Below are 17,200 nucleotides of genomic sequence, written 5' to 3' on the forward strand. Positions count from 1 at the left end.
TGTCCTGGTGGCGCAGAAGTTCAGAAGGCCAACCTAATTACTTGGAACAGGGTAACCTCTGGACGAGCCAGACCAATCAAGGTAGTGATCGCGGCGGTCAAGACTAGGTCTCAAGAGGGGTGAGGGTGACTGAAAGCCCGCAATGAGCACACAAAGCAAGAGCGCTTACAAACTACTCCAAACAGTTGTTATATCAAAAATATATACACATTTATTTTAAGGCCTTTAAAATAATGACCGTAGCGAGAAAATCACAATATCACAATATTAAGCCAACACATACCATATCAACACAATATATATACAAATACGACAGTCGCAAGCGTTATATGCACGAAATGTGTAGTCCACCTAAAAGGGAAGGAAAACAGGCAGTGCGATAATGCTTTAGACTCAGTTCGCCTTCAGAGGCACCTAACTAGATGGAATTCCGAGCCCTGCGAAGAGTGGAGCCTTGTGCTCAAAGTACCTGCACACGCTGGTGCCAACGGCCAAAAGGAGAAGCTCTTCGGAGGAAGTCAGGCAGTTCGGGTTAGTGCACAACAGAAGAAGAACAGGTTCCGCGACTCAAGCGCAGCCTCCACAGAGAGCAGAAGCAGAGCGCGAGTACGGACAAAAGGGTGCTGTTTTTACACAGCGGGGAAAAGCAATGGGCTACTGCAGGAGGGCGACCAGATCCTAGCTATACTACTCACCGGTCCCCGATGCAAGCAGACCCAGGCTTCTCCACGTTAGTTTCAGCAGCTGGCAGGTTCAGAAGAGCCGGGAATGCCTCGTCGTCGTGTAGAGAAAAAAGACGTCCCAATCGAAGAAACCTGCACAGTTTTGTCACCACAGCAGGGCAACAGAGCGGCCGTGTGTATCTGAGCCAAATATACACTACTCACTTCAGACTTGGGAACGCCAAGTGTACTAAGCGTGTGAGAGTGACAAGGACTCGAAATACAACACAACCTGGTGGCGGTTACAGAGCAGGACTCCCGTGTAAACTGGTCAGTCAACTGGATGGCCCAGAGACGCTTCCGAAGGCTTACTGGCAGGAGATGATGAAGTCGCCGAGAATAGCTGTTCCTGCTATTCCAAAGATCGAAGCACCAGTACAGGCCTTCTGGTTCGATCAAAGGAGGAAAGGGTTTCACAGGAAGACAGCAGTGCAAAGGAGGAGTCCTTCAGCGGGTCACCAGCGATTCCTCGGTCCAGCCTCTTGGTTGCAGGATACTTGGCTCCTGTATTCCTTCGTTCGTGAGAACTCAGGAGATCGACATGGTAGTGGTGTTTCCAGCCCCCTCTTATCCACGGTTCCCTTCGCGCCAAAATGGAGGGGAGCCAATGGGAGATCCGCTCATCAACACACACACCATTCGTGGACCAATCACGGACCACGGTGGTCCCAGGCATTCACACCACCCTAGACTCTCTGGCACCCAGGATGTGTATTGGGACCAGACATCCCAGCCCACACCCTGGAGGCACACAAAAGACATGTAGAAGCCCGCGAAAGCATCCGTGTTTCGCGGGAAAGTACATGCCCAAATAAGGAAGGCCCCGGGTCGCTCGACCTGGGGAAGGTGAAGGGAGCAAGACGGTCAGTGGACAGGACAAAGGAGCCTCGTGGTCTGGCCATTTTGGGAGCCAGGCCACCATTTTGGGTTCAGTGCAAAAAACGCGCTTAGAACGCCAAAAGGAGCTCAAAATACACAAAACGATCGCTGCCACCATTCCAGTCCCTGAATGACTTGCACCGATCAAATACAATCCTAAACGAGTATCTAGGGCCTGTAGAAGGCTAGAGACCCAAGAGAGCTGTAACTTAGCTTACAGTGCCCTCTTGTGTCATGTTGCACTAAAGCCGCAACATGATAAAAGAAACTACGGGAAACAGCGTTCCCCGGTACTGACTGTCTTAAGGGCATGTCAGTTTCCCCATAAGAAAAGGAGCGAAAGCCCAGAGGAGTGCAGCAGAAGGCTGCACTTCTCTGGCAAAGTCAAGAACAAGGTGAAAAACAACAGCAAAATGTTTAGGGGTTGCCACATGGAAGGAAAGTTACCTACAATTACGAAATCTTTCCTAACAGGCGGACATTGGGAAGTTCATCGTGAGCAGACCTGCGGTGAGCAAAAGGGATTCTCTCGACCATTTGTATTGGAAAGTCGGTATTGTATGTTGACATTTTATTGTAAATGCAGACGTGTGCTGCCATTGTAGTTTAACATTTTATGGTAAATGCAAGCGGAAATAGTTAGATTATTTCTGCTAATGGATATTTAGGACCCTGTTTGTCGTGGCGTGGGTGGGCTTGGTCACTGCGCGTAGCACACGTGTAAATGAAGTCCGGCACAGAGGATTTCAGAACACGACTTTCTTTATTCAATTCCAGCAGTAACTAACTCAATCCCTCCTCCCACCACCGATCATCCCCTCTCCCCAACGTCACTTCCCTTCCCTCAGCCCACCCCCCATAACCATGGAAATATCAACGTGACATAGGTTCTTGTGGCAGAGCTTGAGGAATTCGGGTCTGGACATTTCTTACGAACATAACTTCCGAGGGCGTCTGTCCTGTGGTGCTGTGAGGCGTATTGCAATAGTCTCTCATGAGCTGGTTCAGCACTTGTTCGCATGGCTGCCCTGTCAGTTTGGCTATCTGGAGCACTCGTTTCAGGTTGGCCATGAATTGCTCTATCATCCCATTGGCTTGAGACCACAACAGCGTTATCTTGCGATGACGGCAGCCTAGGTAGGTGTCAAACTGGGTGAACTGATGCCCATTGAATGGGGGCCCATTATCAGTCTTGAGTACACTCGGGACACCATAGGCAGAGAAGATGCAGTCCAGGGTGGGTATAACGTGGTAGGCGGCGGTCGAGGATATAAGTTGGGTCTCGGGATATCGAGAGTACTCGTCCATGACCGCCAGCACATAGTTTCCCCCCTTTGATGGGCCCAAAAAAGTCGGCTGCTACAGCTTCCCATAGCCCTTGAGGGACCTCTGACATCCTCAATGGTTCTGGATGGCGGTTTGGTGTGATGAGGCTGTAGGTGGGGTAGGCCTTCAGTCTATATTGGGAAACCAGACTTTCTGGCGCAGCATGCGTTTAGTTGACACCATCCCCCTGTGATCCTCATGAGCCATCTGGATGACCCTTGTTCGCAGGGCTAGGGGGATTACTAGTTTGTGGTCCTTGATCAGGCACCTGCACCAGCCGTTCCACATCGGTGTGTACCGTGTCCACATGCCCGACTGAAGACCCTCGCAGATGATTTGACACGCCGGGTCACTTTTGGTTTCACGGGCTACCATCCCAATGTCTATCCCAGCTGGGGTGGATTGATGTATCTGGTACCTAAGATACCTGTCCGCCACAGAGGGTTCTGGTACGCACCCCTCCCGGGGTCTTCTGGATAAGAAGTCCGCAGGGTTATCCCCCTTACCCGGTCAATGCACAATCTCAAAGGCATAGTCCTGTAGCAGTAACCCCCAGCAGCTATTCGAGGTGGCATTTTGTCCTGGGGATTCCCATACAGAAACAGCAGCACTTGGTGGTCTGTGACCACCCGGAATGGTTTACCGTACAAGAAAAGATGGAAATGTTCGCACGCCCAGACTACGGCAAGGCCCTCCTTCTCTGCCTGGGAGTATGCTTGCTCCGTAGTCGATAGGCTCCGGCTGGAGTATGTGACAATGTGCGTCCGCGAGGGATCACTTGGGTCCACCTGTGCCAGTATGGCCCCTAGCCCTACTGGGCTTGTGTCCTCTGTCAGCTCTGTCTGACGATCGGGGTCATAGTAAGACATGTTCTCGGCTTTGGTGACCCTTCTCCTGATAGCTTTGAATGCTCTTTGGCACTCGTCTGTCCATTGAAAGGTGGCAACTTGTCTGGTTAACAGCCTGAGGGGCTTGCTTACTGTCACAAAGTCTTTGATGTATCGGGTGCAGTAGCTTGCGAGCCCTAGGAATGATCGTAATTCCAAGACATTGGCAGGGGGCGCCGTGTCATTTAGTGCCGCCACTTTGTCAGGATCTGGGGACATGCCTGATTCTGAAAAGATGTATCCAAAGAATTTCAGTGTGCTCTTGCGGAATTCACATTTGTCCCGATTGAGTGTGAGGTTGGCTGCTTCCAAGGCTTTGCACACTTTCATGAGGGCCTCATCGTGTTTGCTGACATTGGTGCCGAAGACTAGGATGTCGTCGCTATAGTTGAGGCAGTTGGGTATATGCTTGATGACATTGTGTACCTCAGCCTGAAATATTTCTGCGGCCGAGGATACCCCAAAACGTAGCCTTTTGTAGCAGAAAAGTCCCAGATGCGTCACGAACGTGGTTATGTTATGGCTTTCGGGGCCCAATACCAGTTGGTGATAGTCTTTCTGTAGGTCCAGTTTCAGGAGGTGTATCATATCAGTGATACGTGGGGCCAGGTGTCTCTCCCTCTGGATTGCTTGGTTCGGGTGCCTCATATCCACGCAGAGCCTGATCGCTTCGGAACCTTTCTTCGGCACTGGCACTATCGGTGTCATCCAGGTGGTGGGGCCGGTGGTTGGCTCAATGATGTCTTGCTCGAGCAGTTTGTTTAGTTCATCCTCTGACCTTCTTTCAGGTTGTAGTTTGTGGATGCTTTCCCCTGTTGCAGGAGTATTGAAGCTCTCCACCTGTGAGTCTATGGCTCACTCAGCGTGGGCCAGCACGAGTATCTCTACCAGGGTGCGTTTGTTTTTGAATCAACCTCCGTCTGAATGTCTGAAATTCACACCCAGCTATGATTTGGGATTTTAGTGCTTCGGTGTTGGAATAGTTTGTAAAGTCACATTGCTTCATCTTGGTACGCAACCGCATGACATAGGCATCCATAGTCTCACCTCTTAGTTGTTTGGTGCTGTGGAACAGGTGCCTTTCATATTGGTGTGGGGTATGAAATATGCTGCCAGGGCGTCCTTCAGATCTTGAATAGAGCCAATGGAGTCGGGAGGCATCTCGTCGATGATGTCCTTGGTAGCAGACCCCACTGCCAGCTTTAATAGGCATTTTTGGTGATCATCTTCTATGGGCCCTGTGGCTCCCATATACAGGTCCCTGATCCACTTGCTCCATCTGGGACCGATGTTGCTGTTGTCGGTGACGTTGAATGCTCCTGGCATCTGAGCCGCCAGTGTATCGGGCAGTCTATAGGGGCTTGGTCTGCCACCTGGGGGACCTGTCCTTGGCCCTGGGCTTGAGCTCCTTGGTCATTGTCCTGACCAGACATCTTGACCTCCTGGTCGCTTCTTTACTTGGGTCCTTGTCAATTGGGTGTGTGTATGTGGCTGCCTCTTGGGCATGAGCACCACTCCCTGCTGAGCTTCCAGCTTTCCACGTGTCACACTCCCTGAGAGAGATGTGTCTGTCCTCTCATTTTCCCTGGATGGGCGCCTCTCGGGGCACAAGGATCATCCATGTGGCTGTGTTCATGTGGGGTGGGGCTTCGCTCTGAGCCCACCTTATGTGGCCCTGCTGCCTTGGCCTACCTTGTCGTAAGCTGTTTCTCCTCTCTTTCGGGGCACGTGACTTCTGGCTGGAGTCCTCACAGCCTCTATTTTCACCACTGTTGCCCAGAATGGGCTGATTAGATCACTTTGGAGCAGCAGCGTGGAGCGGCCTCTTTTGGGCAGGCCTTCAACGTTCTGTATGCGCTCCGGCATATCTCTTTATGGCCGTGTGAGCGATGGGCCGTGATGCTGTCTTGTGTCAGCCCTCGCTCGCTCTCTGACCCACGTGCGCCTTGCGGGAGGCAATCCCATCCTCGTCGCCAGTGTCGTGGTGTGGGTGGGCCTCGATCGCTGCACGCGGCACATGTGTAAATGAAGACAGGCACGGAGGATTTCAGAACACGTCTTTCTTTATTCAATTCCAGCAGTAACTAACTGAATCCCTCCTCCCACCACCCGTCATCCCCTCTCCCCAAGAACTTCCCTTCCCTCAGCCCGCCCCCCATAACCATGGAAACATCAATGTGACACTGTTTAGGATTTTGATGAAGGTATGTGTCTGTGGAAGGATAGGAGAGGTCATAAGATATGTCTGCAAGTCCAATGAGAGCAAGTTTCCTGGTGAGAGCACGAGAGCATGTGCTAGTGTTTAAGTGTTTAACCTTTTGAGGGATTTCAGGTTAGCAGCTGTGAACAGCTATGGACTTATAGTGTTATAATAAAATGTGTGTTGCTAATCATTAACCTTTTGAGGAATTTCGGGTTAGCAGCTGTGAACAGCCAAGGACTTATAGGGTTATAATAAAATATGTGTTGCTAGTCATTAACCATTTGAGGAATGTCAGGTTAGAAGCTGTGAACAGCTATGGACTTATAGGGTTATGATAAAACTGTGTGCTGTCATAGAGTGAGCATTTTGAGAAAAAAAGAAGGGTGAGAAGGGTTCGAGCAATGGACCCTTAGCCAAGATATGCAGTGACATTGTATGCCATTTGTATGCTCAACGTGTAATATTAGTAGGGTTGGTGCATTGCTTATGACAGGCAGAGTAGAAAAGGGGTTGTATCTCCATTGTGTAGAGTGGCTATTTTGTGAGCATACTACCAAAGTAAAAAGGGGGTTGTGCCTCCGTCATGTTGAGTGGTTGATCTGTGTAGATGCAACCAGAGTAGATAGGGGGTTTGACCTCCGTCCCCTAGAAAGGTTTATTTGTGAGCGTGGTTGATCTGAGCAGATCCTATCCTGTCTTGTAGAGTGATTGTCTGTATGTTTTCAGCTAAAGTAGAAAGGAGGTCGCACCTCCGTCACCTAGACACGTTGTTTTATGAGTAAGCCTGTATAGAAAGGTGGGGAAGGCCTTCCTTAATGTTATTGTGCATGAGTTGCGTCTCTTTTTAAAAAGGCGCACCATGTGTGTGTAGGCTTTTTGCTACCATCAGTAGCACTCTGAGGTAGCCACAGGAGATGGGTTTATTATTTATTTTATAACGCAGGAGAGAAAGGGGGTGCATCCTCCGCATTGTTGAGAGTTGCACCTCTCATAAAAAAGGTGATAGATGAGAGGTGTGTAGTGTGGTGTTAGAATGTGGTGATTTCTGGTTATGCATCCTGCAGTGTGTTAGGGAGGAGTGTCATTTGATGAAAGGTGCTTGCCTGCATTGTAGGAGGGTAATATATGGCTCCCAAATGGTTTGTGCATTGTAGTTGGTGCCACCCCATTTAATTTCACTAGTTCCATGTGCACCTAGCATGTGGCTGATATTGGAAGTGATGAATGTCGAAACTGGTGAATGTGTGAACAGTGAATGTGTGATATGTACGTGTGACGGATGCTGGATTATGTGAAGTAGGGAGATGGGTTGTGATGTGCTTTGTTATGTTGTGTTGAGATCTGGAAGGAAGGGAGATGAGTTATATAGTGCTTGGGATAAATGCAGAAGCGGGTGATGTAAGATAGAATGTTGGGTGTGACTGAGAGAATGTTTATGTGTGAGTAAGAGATTGTGTGTGAGAAGGTCCTAGAGGCAGGCATTTAGAGAGTCCCAGCCTGGGTGTTGGGAGCCAGTGGTTATCTCTGAGTAACTCTGTAACATCTTAATGTAACTGAAAGAAGATGTAATAAAGCTCTTATGCTGGAACCTTATCTGTATGCCTCAGGATCATACATTATTTCACATTACAAAACAAGGAGATTGGCACCAGACCCCTCCGTATAGTGTAATTAATTTATGATGGAATATATATTATATTTTCTTATATTATATATATAACATGATATTATATTATTTTATATTATTATAATACTTAGAATAATATATCACCGCCCTATAGTTAAGGTGAGTCGGACTCCCATAGGAACCCCTTACATTTCTATTGTTAATAACTTTTGATTCGAGTAACAGATTTGGTCGAAATTTCAAAAGTGATTAGGGACTCACGGCCACCCTAGACTGCAGAGTTTCGAAAAAAGGTATTAAGACAAAAAAAAATGTTTTCCAAAGTTGCGACCTACTTTCCATTTATTTTCCCATAGACAAACAGGTCAATATTTGCGAAAGCACACAGCCCAAACCGCTAGACGGATTTGGACCAAGTCTGAAGCGTTCAAAAGAGTGCTTTTTGTGGTTTGGGGTTATTCTGTGCAGTATTTTTTAAAATATTTGATGAAGAAATATTTTTAAAATATTTGACGAAGAAGGTTTGCCCGCTTCTGCAAAGTAGATGGCTATATCGCAGGTAAATTGCCAAAACTGGGTTTTTTTAGAAATTAAACAGCCACTATCTTGTTTTTTTCTCAATGCGAGAGATACCTGCAGCTGTATGCGAGGATACTGAAAAATGAAACATAGGAAAAAATCAATTTGCAGATCAAAACATATGCACATTGAAACAGACTAGAGGTGGGGGCTGGTGGCTAGAGGACACCAAGTGAAATTTGGAAGTTGGAGTGGGTATGCTAAAGCAACACAAAGCATTCTGTAGCCTCGGCTATAGCCACCATCTTAAAGCAAACTGCGCCACAGAAACAGTTTGTGTTGTGGTGGGAAGAGAAAGGGCAGGAGAGGTGAGGGGGTCATCTGGGGAGTGGGGTGAGCTAGCACAGATGAAGGGGGGATTTGGTGAGGGTCTGGGGGGCCAGGAAAGCATTCTTTTCTCTGGGGTGAAAAATCATCAACTCCTCTGCGATACTCACTGATCCTACTGCCTTAGTGGACCTCTATAACAGCACATTACTCAATGCAATCAACACAATAGCACCTGTAAAACTGCGCAAATCTAAACCGCGGGCGCACTTAAACTCATGGTTCACCCCGCACCTCAGGTCACTACGGAAAATGAAAAGAAATTCAGAAGCTCTCTAGAAAGGTCTCCCTTCAACAGCTAACAAGGATACTTTCCTATTAGCATTTCTCAATTATAAAGAAGGAGGGAACAATGGTTAAGTCCCAAAAAATTTTGTTAAAGGGGGATTGGACAGTGTCGGGACCACTTATACAGTATGGAGAACAAGAACAAAACTGTTCAATTACCCCTCTTTTAGTCTACCTTTTGGAATGGTCAGAAGAAAGAAAAAAGGGATAAATTATCTAATTCATTTACCCAAGTTTCATATGAGCTAACAAGATTATTGTGCCAAAGAAGTGAACATATAAAAACACATTTTAATGAGAATTCAATTCAATACATAGTTGTGTACTGTATGCTTTCCACAAGGCATCACCACCACTTAAATTCATAAAAAGTTGAAAGGCAGGTCCAGAATTATTGTGTGTTTGTGCCAATAATGGCTGAGGTTAGTAGGTGACATTCATAATTAATCAGAATGACAAGATATTAATACCAGAATCTATTATGGCAGGGGAACATACTATCAATGTACGAAATAAACTGAGAGATCAGTTTTCAGAAAAAGACAGCATTATTTTTGGTGTCTGTGGGATGTCTACATATGTTTCGGCTGAACAGAGTGTCGTCAACACCTTCCCTGATGTTCCGCTCTTTGCGTTTATAGCCCTCTTCAGGACGGTACGTTGTTTCGGTTGGTTGACAATAAGTTCAAAAACAGATCCCCATTTTGTCAGAGTTGGATAGGAAACTATGAAATAAAAAAAGTTTTAAAGCTGTTTTAGTAAGTTATCTGGAGTTAAAAGATGATTTAAAACATTGAAGTGTTAAAAACTTTCTTTGGCAGTTTACATGTGTTATAGGACTGTTTTCATCCCCTGTGCAAATGCTTTCCACTAACCTTTTAGTCTTCTTGCGGTTAGGCTAAAGTGTTATAGTTTTAATCAGGCGGTTGCTTCCTTATTCCTTGTTTATATTTGCATTGAATAATCCGCTTTTACAATGAATGAAACGCTGTTTCCGTTTTGTAAATTTACAGCGATACTTTCGTTGTTAATTTAATTGGGTGCGCCGGACCTGTTGTGACAAAAGGGGGCGCATGGTGTATTCAAACATTTGCTTTTCTATATCACATAATTTGTACTCGTTCGATTTTGAAGATTCATGTACTGACCTTCATAAGGATTGGCGACTTGCAAACTGCTGATGCGCCGTTATTTAGGAGGGGGTCGAAATTGCTTGTCCCCAGGTTTAGTCAGCTTTGACTTTCGCTGTCATCTACCTGTATGTGAAGGCAGAGAGACATTTTTCAGAACATTAGGTGTATTACTTCCTAATTGTCTATTACTGTGCGCACCCATCAGGGTAGCTGCATTTATGTGAACATCTTACTCATGATTTCAAGCATTGCTTTTTTAGGGGCAGGCCTGGCAAAGCTCTGTTTTTACCTTCTTTTCACTTTTTGCTGTTGTTGGGCGTCCTCCCGGCATCCGCGTTCGTCAATCTCCAGTGTCGAGTGGTTAGTTGATGCGGCGGTTTGTATCGCTTTTTCCCTTCCTGCCGTGCATTTTGCGGTCATGTGATCCCGTGGTGACGTAGCGTGGTCGTCGAATGCGCTAGTACCATGGTTTATCTTCCATCCGCCATGTTAGGTGAGTTGGACGAACCTTTGTGCTGCGGGGTCGCTGCATCCCGCAAAAAAGGGGCGGAGATGTGAAAGCCCTGTCTCTTTTTCCGAATGATTTCTTCAATTGTGTTCTTTCGGGTTCACGCTGTGAAGTTTAAATTGTGTTCATCTATACTGGTGTACCACCGCCGTGGTTTCAAAACACAATTCACTTTTGTTTCTTTATAAGTTTCACGCGCCCTTTTTGTCTATTTTTCGCCCTTCAGAAACAATCTCCAAGGTGGTGCCGGAATGCGCCTTATGTCTGGAATTCTATATTGCTATATTGTGTCCATGGCCCAACAATTGATGTAATACATTTAGGGGAGGGTCTAATATAGAAAGAAGAGAGACTATTGGGTGTCTTACAAAGAGAAAAATCTTTCGGAGACAAATCCTTTCGAAGAAACTGCCCCATTCAACTGTGGAATTCAAACTATTTTTAACAGTGTCAAGGTCAAAATTCCATTACTGTTCGCACTTGCGGAGTGCCATGTGTCTATCCCCGCCTCTTTTAGATATTTGGACTATTTGGATTATGAACCAGAACATTTCACATGGTTTGTGTTTGAAACGCATATAATGGGCCACCAAAGGTTTATTTGGGGTTTGGTTTCTGATGTTGCATCTGTGCTCACCAATCCTTGTTTTAATGTGTCTTTTAGTTTTTCCAATGTACAGTAATTGGCAAGGACACTGGCATATACAACCCATTGTGAAGCACAATGGGTAAATGTTTTAAATTGCCAGGATTTCCCTTTCAACACAATGTTTTTCAAATTTTTTGTTAAGGAACAGACCGAGCAATTGCCGCATTTGAAGTGTCCAGTAACAGATGGCAGTTCCCAGAGTGTTCTCTGTGTGTTGCTTTTTTTAATTTCTCTGGGATACGTATGAACAAGGTTGTCTCTTAAATTATTTTGTCTTTTAAAGGCAAATCTGGGTGGTGCTGGGGCGAAATCTTCCGTTTTAATAATGTGCCAATTTTTCAATACCAATTTATGTAGATTGTGACTTATGGGACTAAAGGTGGTGACACAGGTCATGTTTTCCGTTGTTACTCTCTTTGTTGGATGTAGGCATGTCTCTCGATTTCGGTTCTTTGCTCTTTTGTATGCCATGTTTATTTGTTTTTTGGGGTATCCTCTTTTTTTAAGACGTTGTTTCAGTTGTTTCCCATATGTTTCATAGTCTTCTAGTCGGGTGAAATTTCTCTGGACTCTTAAAAATTGACCTATTGGGAGGTTTGCTTTAAAACTGGCTGGATGGAAACTTTTGTACTCCAACAGAGTGTTTTTGTCTGTTTTATTTCTGAAAAGGTTAGTTATTAGAGTGCCATCATCTTGTGTCCTGATTTCCAAATCTAAAAAAGGGATCATCTTAGTGTTGTAGACCATCGTGAAACTGATGTTACAGTTGCATTGATTTAGCCATTGATGGAATTCTTCCAAAAGGGTGACCAAGCCCCTCCAAACCATGAAACAATCATCTATATACCTGTGTCAAGCTTTTATGTTTGATGTGTACGGATTATTACTGTGGTAAATTGAGTTTATTTCTACATGGTCCATATATAGGTTGGCGATATCCGGTGCAAATGTTGCACCCATACTTGTTCCGTGTCTTTGATTATAGAATATCTCTTCATACAGAAAATTATTTTCCATGAGTGCAAGCCTTGCGCATTCTAAAATGAAAGTGGTGGGAACAGTTTTGTTGTTAATGTTCCGTTGGTTGAGATATTGTTCAAGGACTTGCAAGCATTCTAATTGCGGGATACTGGTATATAGGGCCACTACGTCCAAAGTGACCAGGATATCGCCATTTTCAATCTGGATGTTATCTAGAGTGTTGATCATACTAGTAGTTTCCTTAATGTAGGATTTCATTTTTAACACCCATGGTCTTAGAAACCAATCTACATATATGCACATAGGTTCCAAAATGGAATCTATCATGGAGACAATGGGTCTCCCTGGTGGTTTTATTGCTGTTTTTGTGTACCTTCGGCAACAGGTAGAAAGCTGGAATGGTAGGGTTGGATTTTATGAGGAACATATTTTCGTCATGGTCTATCCACCCTTCTTCTTGGGCATGTGACATCAAACTTGATATTTCTTCTTTTAGTCTTGGTGTAGGATCTCCTTGTAGTTGTCTATAAAATTTCTGGTTTGATAGTTGGGATTTTGCTTCTTCATCGTATGCTTCTTTGTTCCATAGGACGATACCTCCTCCCTTGTCTGCGGGTTTAATCACAAACAAGGTGTTTGTTTGTAGGTCTTTCAATGCTTGACTTTCATTCGGGCATAGGTTATCTTTTTAGAAGTTCTTCTTAGATATTAATTTCTTAGTTTCTTCGATGATTTTATTCTCGAAAGCCACAATGGCTGGGCTTATCATGGTTGTAGTAGGGCAAAAGGTGGATTTAGGTTTTAGGCCTGTGGTACTCTTTTCTTTTTCTTTATCGCTAGTAGCGGGATTTCTGAAGAAATATTTCAGACGGGTGGTTCTGAAAACTTTTTGCAATTCAATTTGGGTTTTAAAGTAGTCCGCTTTTTTTGACAGGGACAAAACTTAGACCTCAACTTAGTACTTGCTTTTCTCCCTCGGTAAGTACGTGTGTGGAGAGATTGAAGATGGGTATTACCAATTCTGGACTGGGCCATTCCAATTGCGTGTTTGCATTCGTGGGGGGCCTTGGGTTCGATTGCGGCCTCCTCTGCCCCTCCCTTGAAAAAACTGTTGTTTTTGGTTTTTCCCCCTCGTGACTTATTTGCGTTGGTACTATTATCAGAGTCACTACTTGTAGTGCTATTGGTGGTGTTGGAGAAAGTCACGTATTGTTTTCTTTGGTATCCATTTCTTGCTCTCTGTGGACCTGTTTTATTACGGTTATCATAGAAAGTGTCAACAAGATAGGGATAGGTCTTGGTTTCTTTGTACATGTCGATGTCCTTTTTTAGTTTCCAGATTTTTTTATCTATTGTTATTTTTTTGAATTTGTTCATTTCTTCCTCTATTTTTTCAAGTTTCTGTTTAATCTCCGTGATGACTTTGTCTGATTGTATTTTTACTTCCAACATGTTAATTTCCGCTTGTTGTTCTTTAGCTTCTTCTTGTGCAATATCTATAATCAAAATAAGCCAATCTCTCGAGCATTTGTTCCCAACGCCACTGAATTTTCCTTTGAACTTTGCATTGTCTATAAAGACTCGGGGAATATTTTTGATTTGCATGCCTTCCGGAATGATTGCGGCTTTTAAGTATGCCAACATTAACTGACCATGGGATTCCGTCCTAATCAATTTCTTTTTCTTCTGTGTCAATATTTCAAAATCACTGCACGCGGTGTTAGTCGTCGAGGTGGTTTCTTCAGGGGTCATGAATGACGGTAAATGTATTATTTTGTGGTAGTATTCGTCCGTGAACGACACTTAATTTACAGCTTCCATATTAATGTGCTGTGAGTTTCTCACCCGGACTTTTGTTTCCAAATGAGGAGCAGTGATACCAATCAGCACACTCGGTTTTACCCAACAACTGCTCAGTTGTCCTATATAGGAGGAAACAATGGATAAGTCCCAATAATATTTGTTAAAGGGGGGTTGGGCGGTGTCGGGACCACTTATACAGTATTGAAAACAAGAAAAAACTGCTCAATTACCCCTCTTTTAGTCTACCTTTTGGAATGGTCAGAAGAACGAAAAAAAGGATAAATTATCTAATTCATTTACCCAAGTTTCAAATGAGCTAACAAGATTATTGTGCCAAAGAAGTGAACATATAAAAACACATTTTAATCAAAATTCAATTCAATACATAGTTGTGTAGTGTATGCTTTCCACAAGGCATCACCAACACTTAAATTCATAAAAGGTTGAAAGGCAGGTCCAGAATTATTGTGTGTTTGTGCCAATAATGGCTGAGGTTACTTTTTCTGAAAATGATCTTTCAGTTTATTTCGTACATTGATAGTATGTTCCCCTGCCATAATAGATTCTGGTATTAATATCTTGTCATTCTGATTAATTATGAATGTCACCTACTAACCTCAGCCATTATTGGCACAAACACACAATGATTCTGGACCTGCCTTTCAAATGTTTATGAATTTAAGTGTTGGTGATGCCTTGTGGAAAGCATAAACTACACAACTATGTATTGAATTGTATTTTGATAAAAATGTGTTTTAAAATGTTCATTTCTTTGGCACAATAATCTTGTTAGCTTATATGAAACTTGGGTAAATTAATTAGATAATGTATCCCTTTTTTCTTTCTTCTGATCATTCCAAAAGGTAGACTAAAAGAGGGGTAATTGAGCAGTTTTGTTCTTGTTCTCAATATCAATTATAAAGAAGCCATTGTCCAAGCCAAAAAAGACAATTACAATGACCGCATCTCCAAAGCCAAATCGAGTACCAAGGAACTCTTCAATATCATTAAAGACCTAGAATCTCCTACCCCACCACCAGACACATGCTCTAAAGATATCTCCTGGTGCACTAATATTCAGAAAGCCGTACAAGATAAAATCGCAATGCTTCAAAGCAAAACAGAATTTAAAAAACTCAATGTCTCCATTGCATCCTCCATTCCTAATCCTAACACTCAAGGTGGGAACACCGATAACCAATTCAACTTCTCCCCCCCTCTCCATTAAAGAGGTTGAAGACACTATTTCTAAGCTAAAAACTTCCAACTGCCAAGGAGATATCTGCCCTGCTCTCATCATTAAAGAGGCTGTGAATGAACTTGCCCCATTTAACACATCCCTTATTAATGCTTCATTCAAGTCCAGCACTGTGCCCAATAACTTAAAAGATGCCCGGGTACTTCCGCTTCTAAAAAAAGCCAACTCAAGACCCAACCAATCCCTCTAATTACAGACCCATTACCACAGTACCATTTTATTTTTGTTGAAAATACTGGACCGTGCTGCCTATCTGCAGATTTAACCTCATCTTGAATCCAACAACCTGCTTGGTTTTAGACAATCAGGATTTAGACCGAGACATGGGACAGAAACAGCACTGATTGACCTTAAAAACCAAATCCAAGCCCTTAAAGATAAAGGCAAACTGGTCCTGCTCCTCTTACTAGACCTGTCGGCTGTGTTCGACCCTGTGAACCATAAACTCCTCTGCAACCACCTAAAATCTGCTGCACATTTTTTGGATAAAGCAAATGCGTGGATCCAGTCATTCCTAAATAATACATCGATGAGAGTCTTTGCACCTTCAGTCTCTGCAGAACCAACACTCATCACTTGTGGTGTCCCTCAAGGTTCCTGTGTATCACCAAGGCTTTATAATGTGTTCACTAAGACAGTGTTTGATGACCTCGACTATTTCGGTGTCACCTATACCAATTATGCTGATGACACCCAAATACTCATCCCCATCACGGGTGATTATGCTACAGACCGCAAAACACTTAATGATATTTTCCTCATTATACAAGCCAGGATTGCCAAGTATGGACTCTGTCTTAACGATGATAAGAGAGAGTTACTCCTCCTTGGATCCACAGTAAACTTTAACCAACTAGATGAACAATTCACCTCCTTCAATATTAATGGTAACATTATCAAAATCTCTAAGAATGTAAAAACCTTAAGCATCTACATCGATTCTGCTTTATCATTAACAAGACAAACTAATGCAATTGCCTCCTCTGCCTGTACTTGTAAATTAATCACTGCCTGTAGACTGTTCATAACCACGGTTAATTGTATCACATTAACTAGAGCCTTAGTCCTTTCAAAACTGGATTATTGTAATGCAATATATCTAGGCACCATACAAAGCAACCTAAATAAGATGCATGTCATACAAAACAAAGCCATCAGATCAGCTTTGAACATCCCGAGATCGTAACATATCTCTGAAACCAGATACAATCTGAACTGGCTCTCCGTCAAGCAAAGAATTGTACTCAAAGCTCTGTCTCTCACACACAAGTGTCTCCAACTTGGCACCTAAGTATCTGTCTAACAGTCTCCTACGCAACATACCAGCCCGTCTGCCTAGAACCGCTCAGACACACTGCATCAAGATATCCAGGTTCAATCGACAAAGAGCAGGAGGGATCAGCTTCCCTGTTCTAGCAGCCAAAAGTTGGAACGCTCTCCCGATAACACTTAGATCTGAACCCTCCTACCACCTGTTCAGGAAAAATGTAAAGTTATGGCTAGTCATTCAAGAATGTAGTAACTCCTTATGACACGGCCCACCCTGTACTGATTTGTACCAATCCGGTAGACCTGCTTAAAACATAACTATTGTAAATGTGTGTACATTTGTAATTATGCTTGTCAAGCCAACCTTGCAACTCTACTGTTCTGTATTGCATACTTGTAACCTTGTAAATTATATTATGATTGTTTTCTTTACTTTGCAACATGTAAGATAAGCGCCCAGATGCCTTAGGGCTTGGTGCGCTCTACAAATAAATAAATTAAACTAAACTATAAACTAGGTAAGAGAGAATGAAGGTAAGTCCAATGCGCAGATGCAGAAACTTTAGAAGTCCAAGTCAAAGAAAGTATTCCTGTTCTCGGTTACAGAATTTATTGGTCATAAAAAGGCTGTTTTATGACCAATAAATTCTGTAACCAAGAACAGGAATTCTTTCCTTGACGTGGGCATCTAAACTTTCTGGATCTGCGCATTGGACTTACCTTCATTCTCTATTACCTAGTTTGTGTGACCTGGTACCTGC

This window comes from Ambystoma mexicanum, chromosome 12, assembly GCF_040938575.1.
Source record: "Ambystoma mexicanum isolate Mex_15411 chromosome 12, UKY_AmexF1_1, whole genome shotgun sequence".
Lineage (NCBI taxonomy): Eukaryota > Metazoa > Chordata > Amphibia > Caudata > Ambystomatidae > Ambystoma > Ambystoma mexicanum.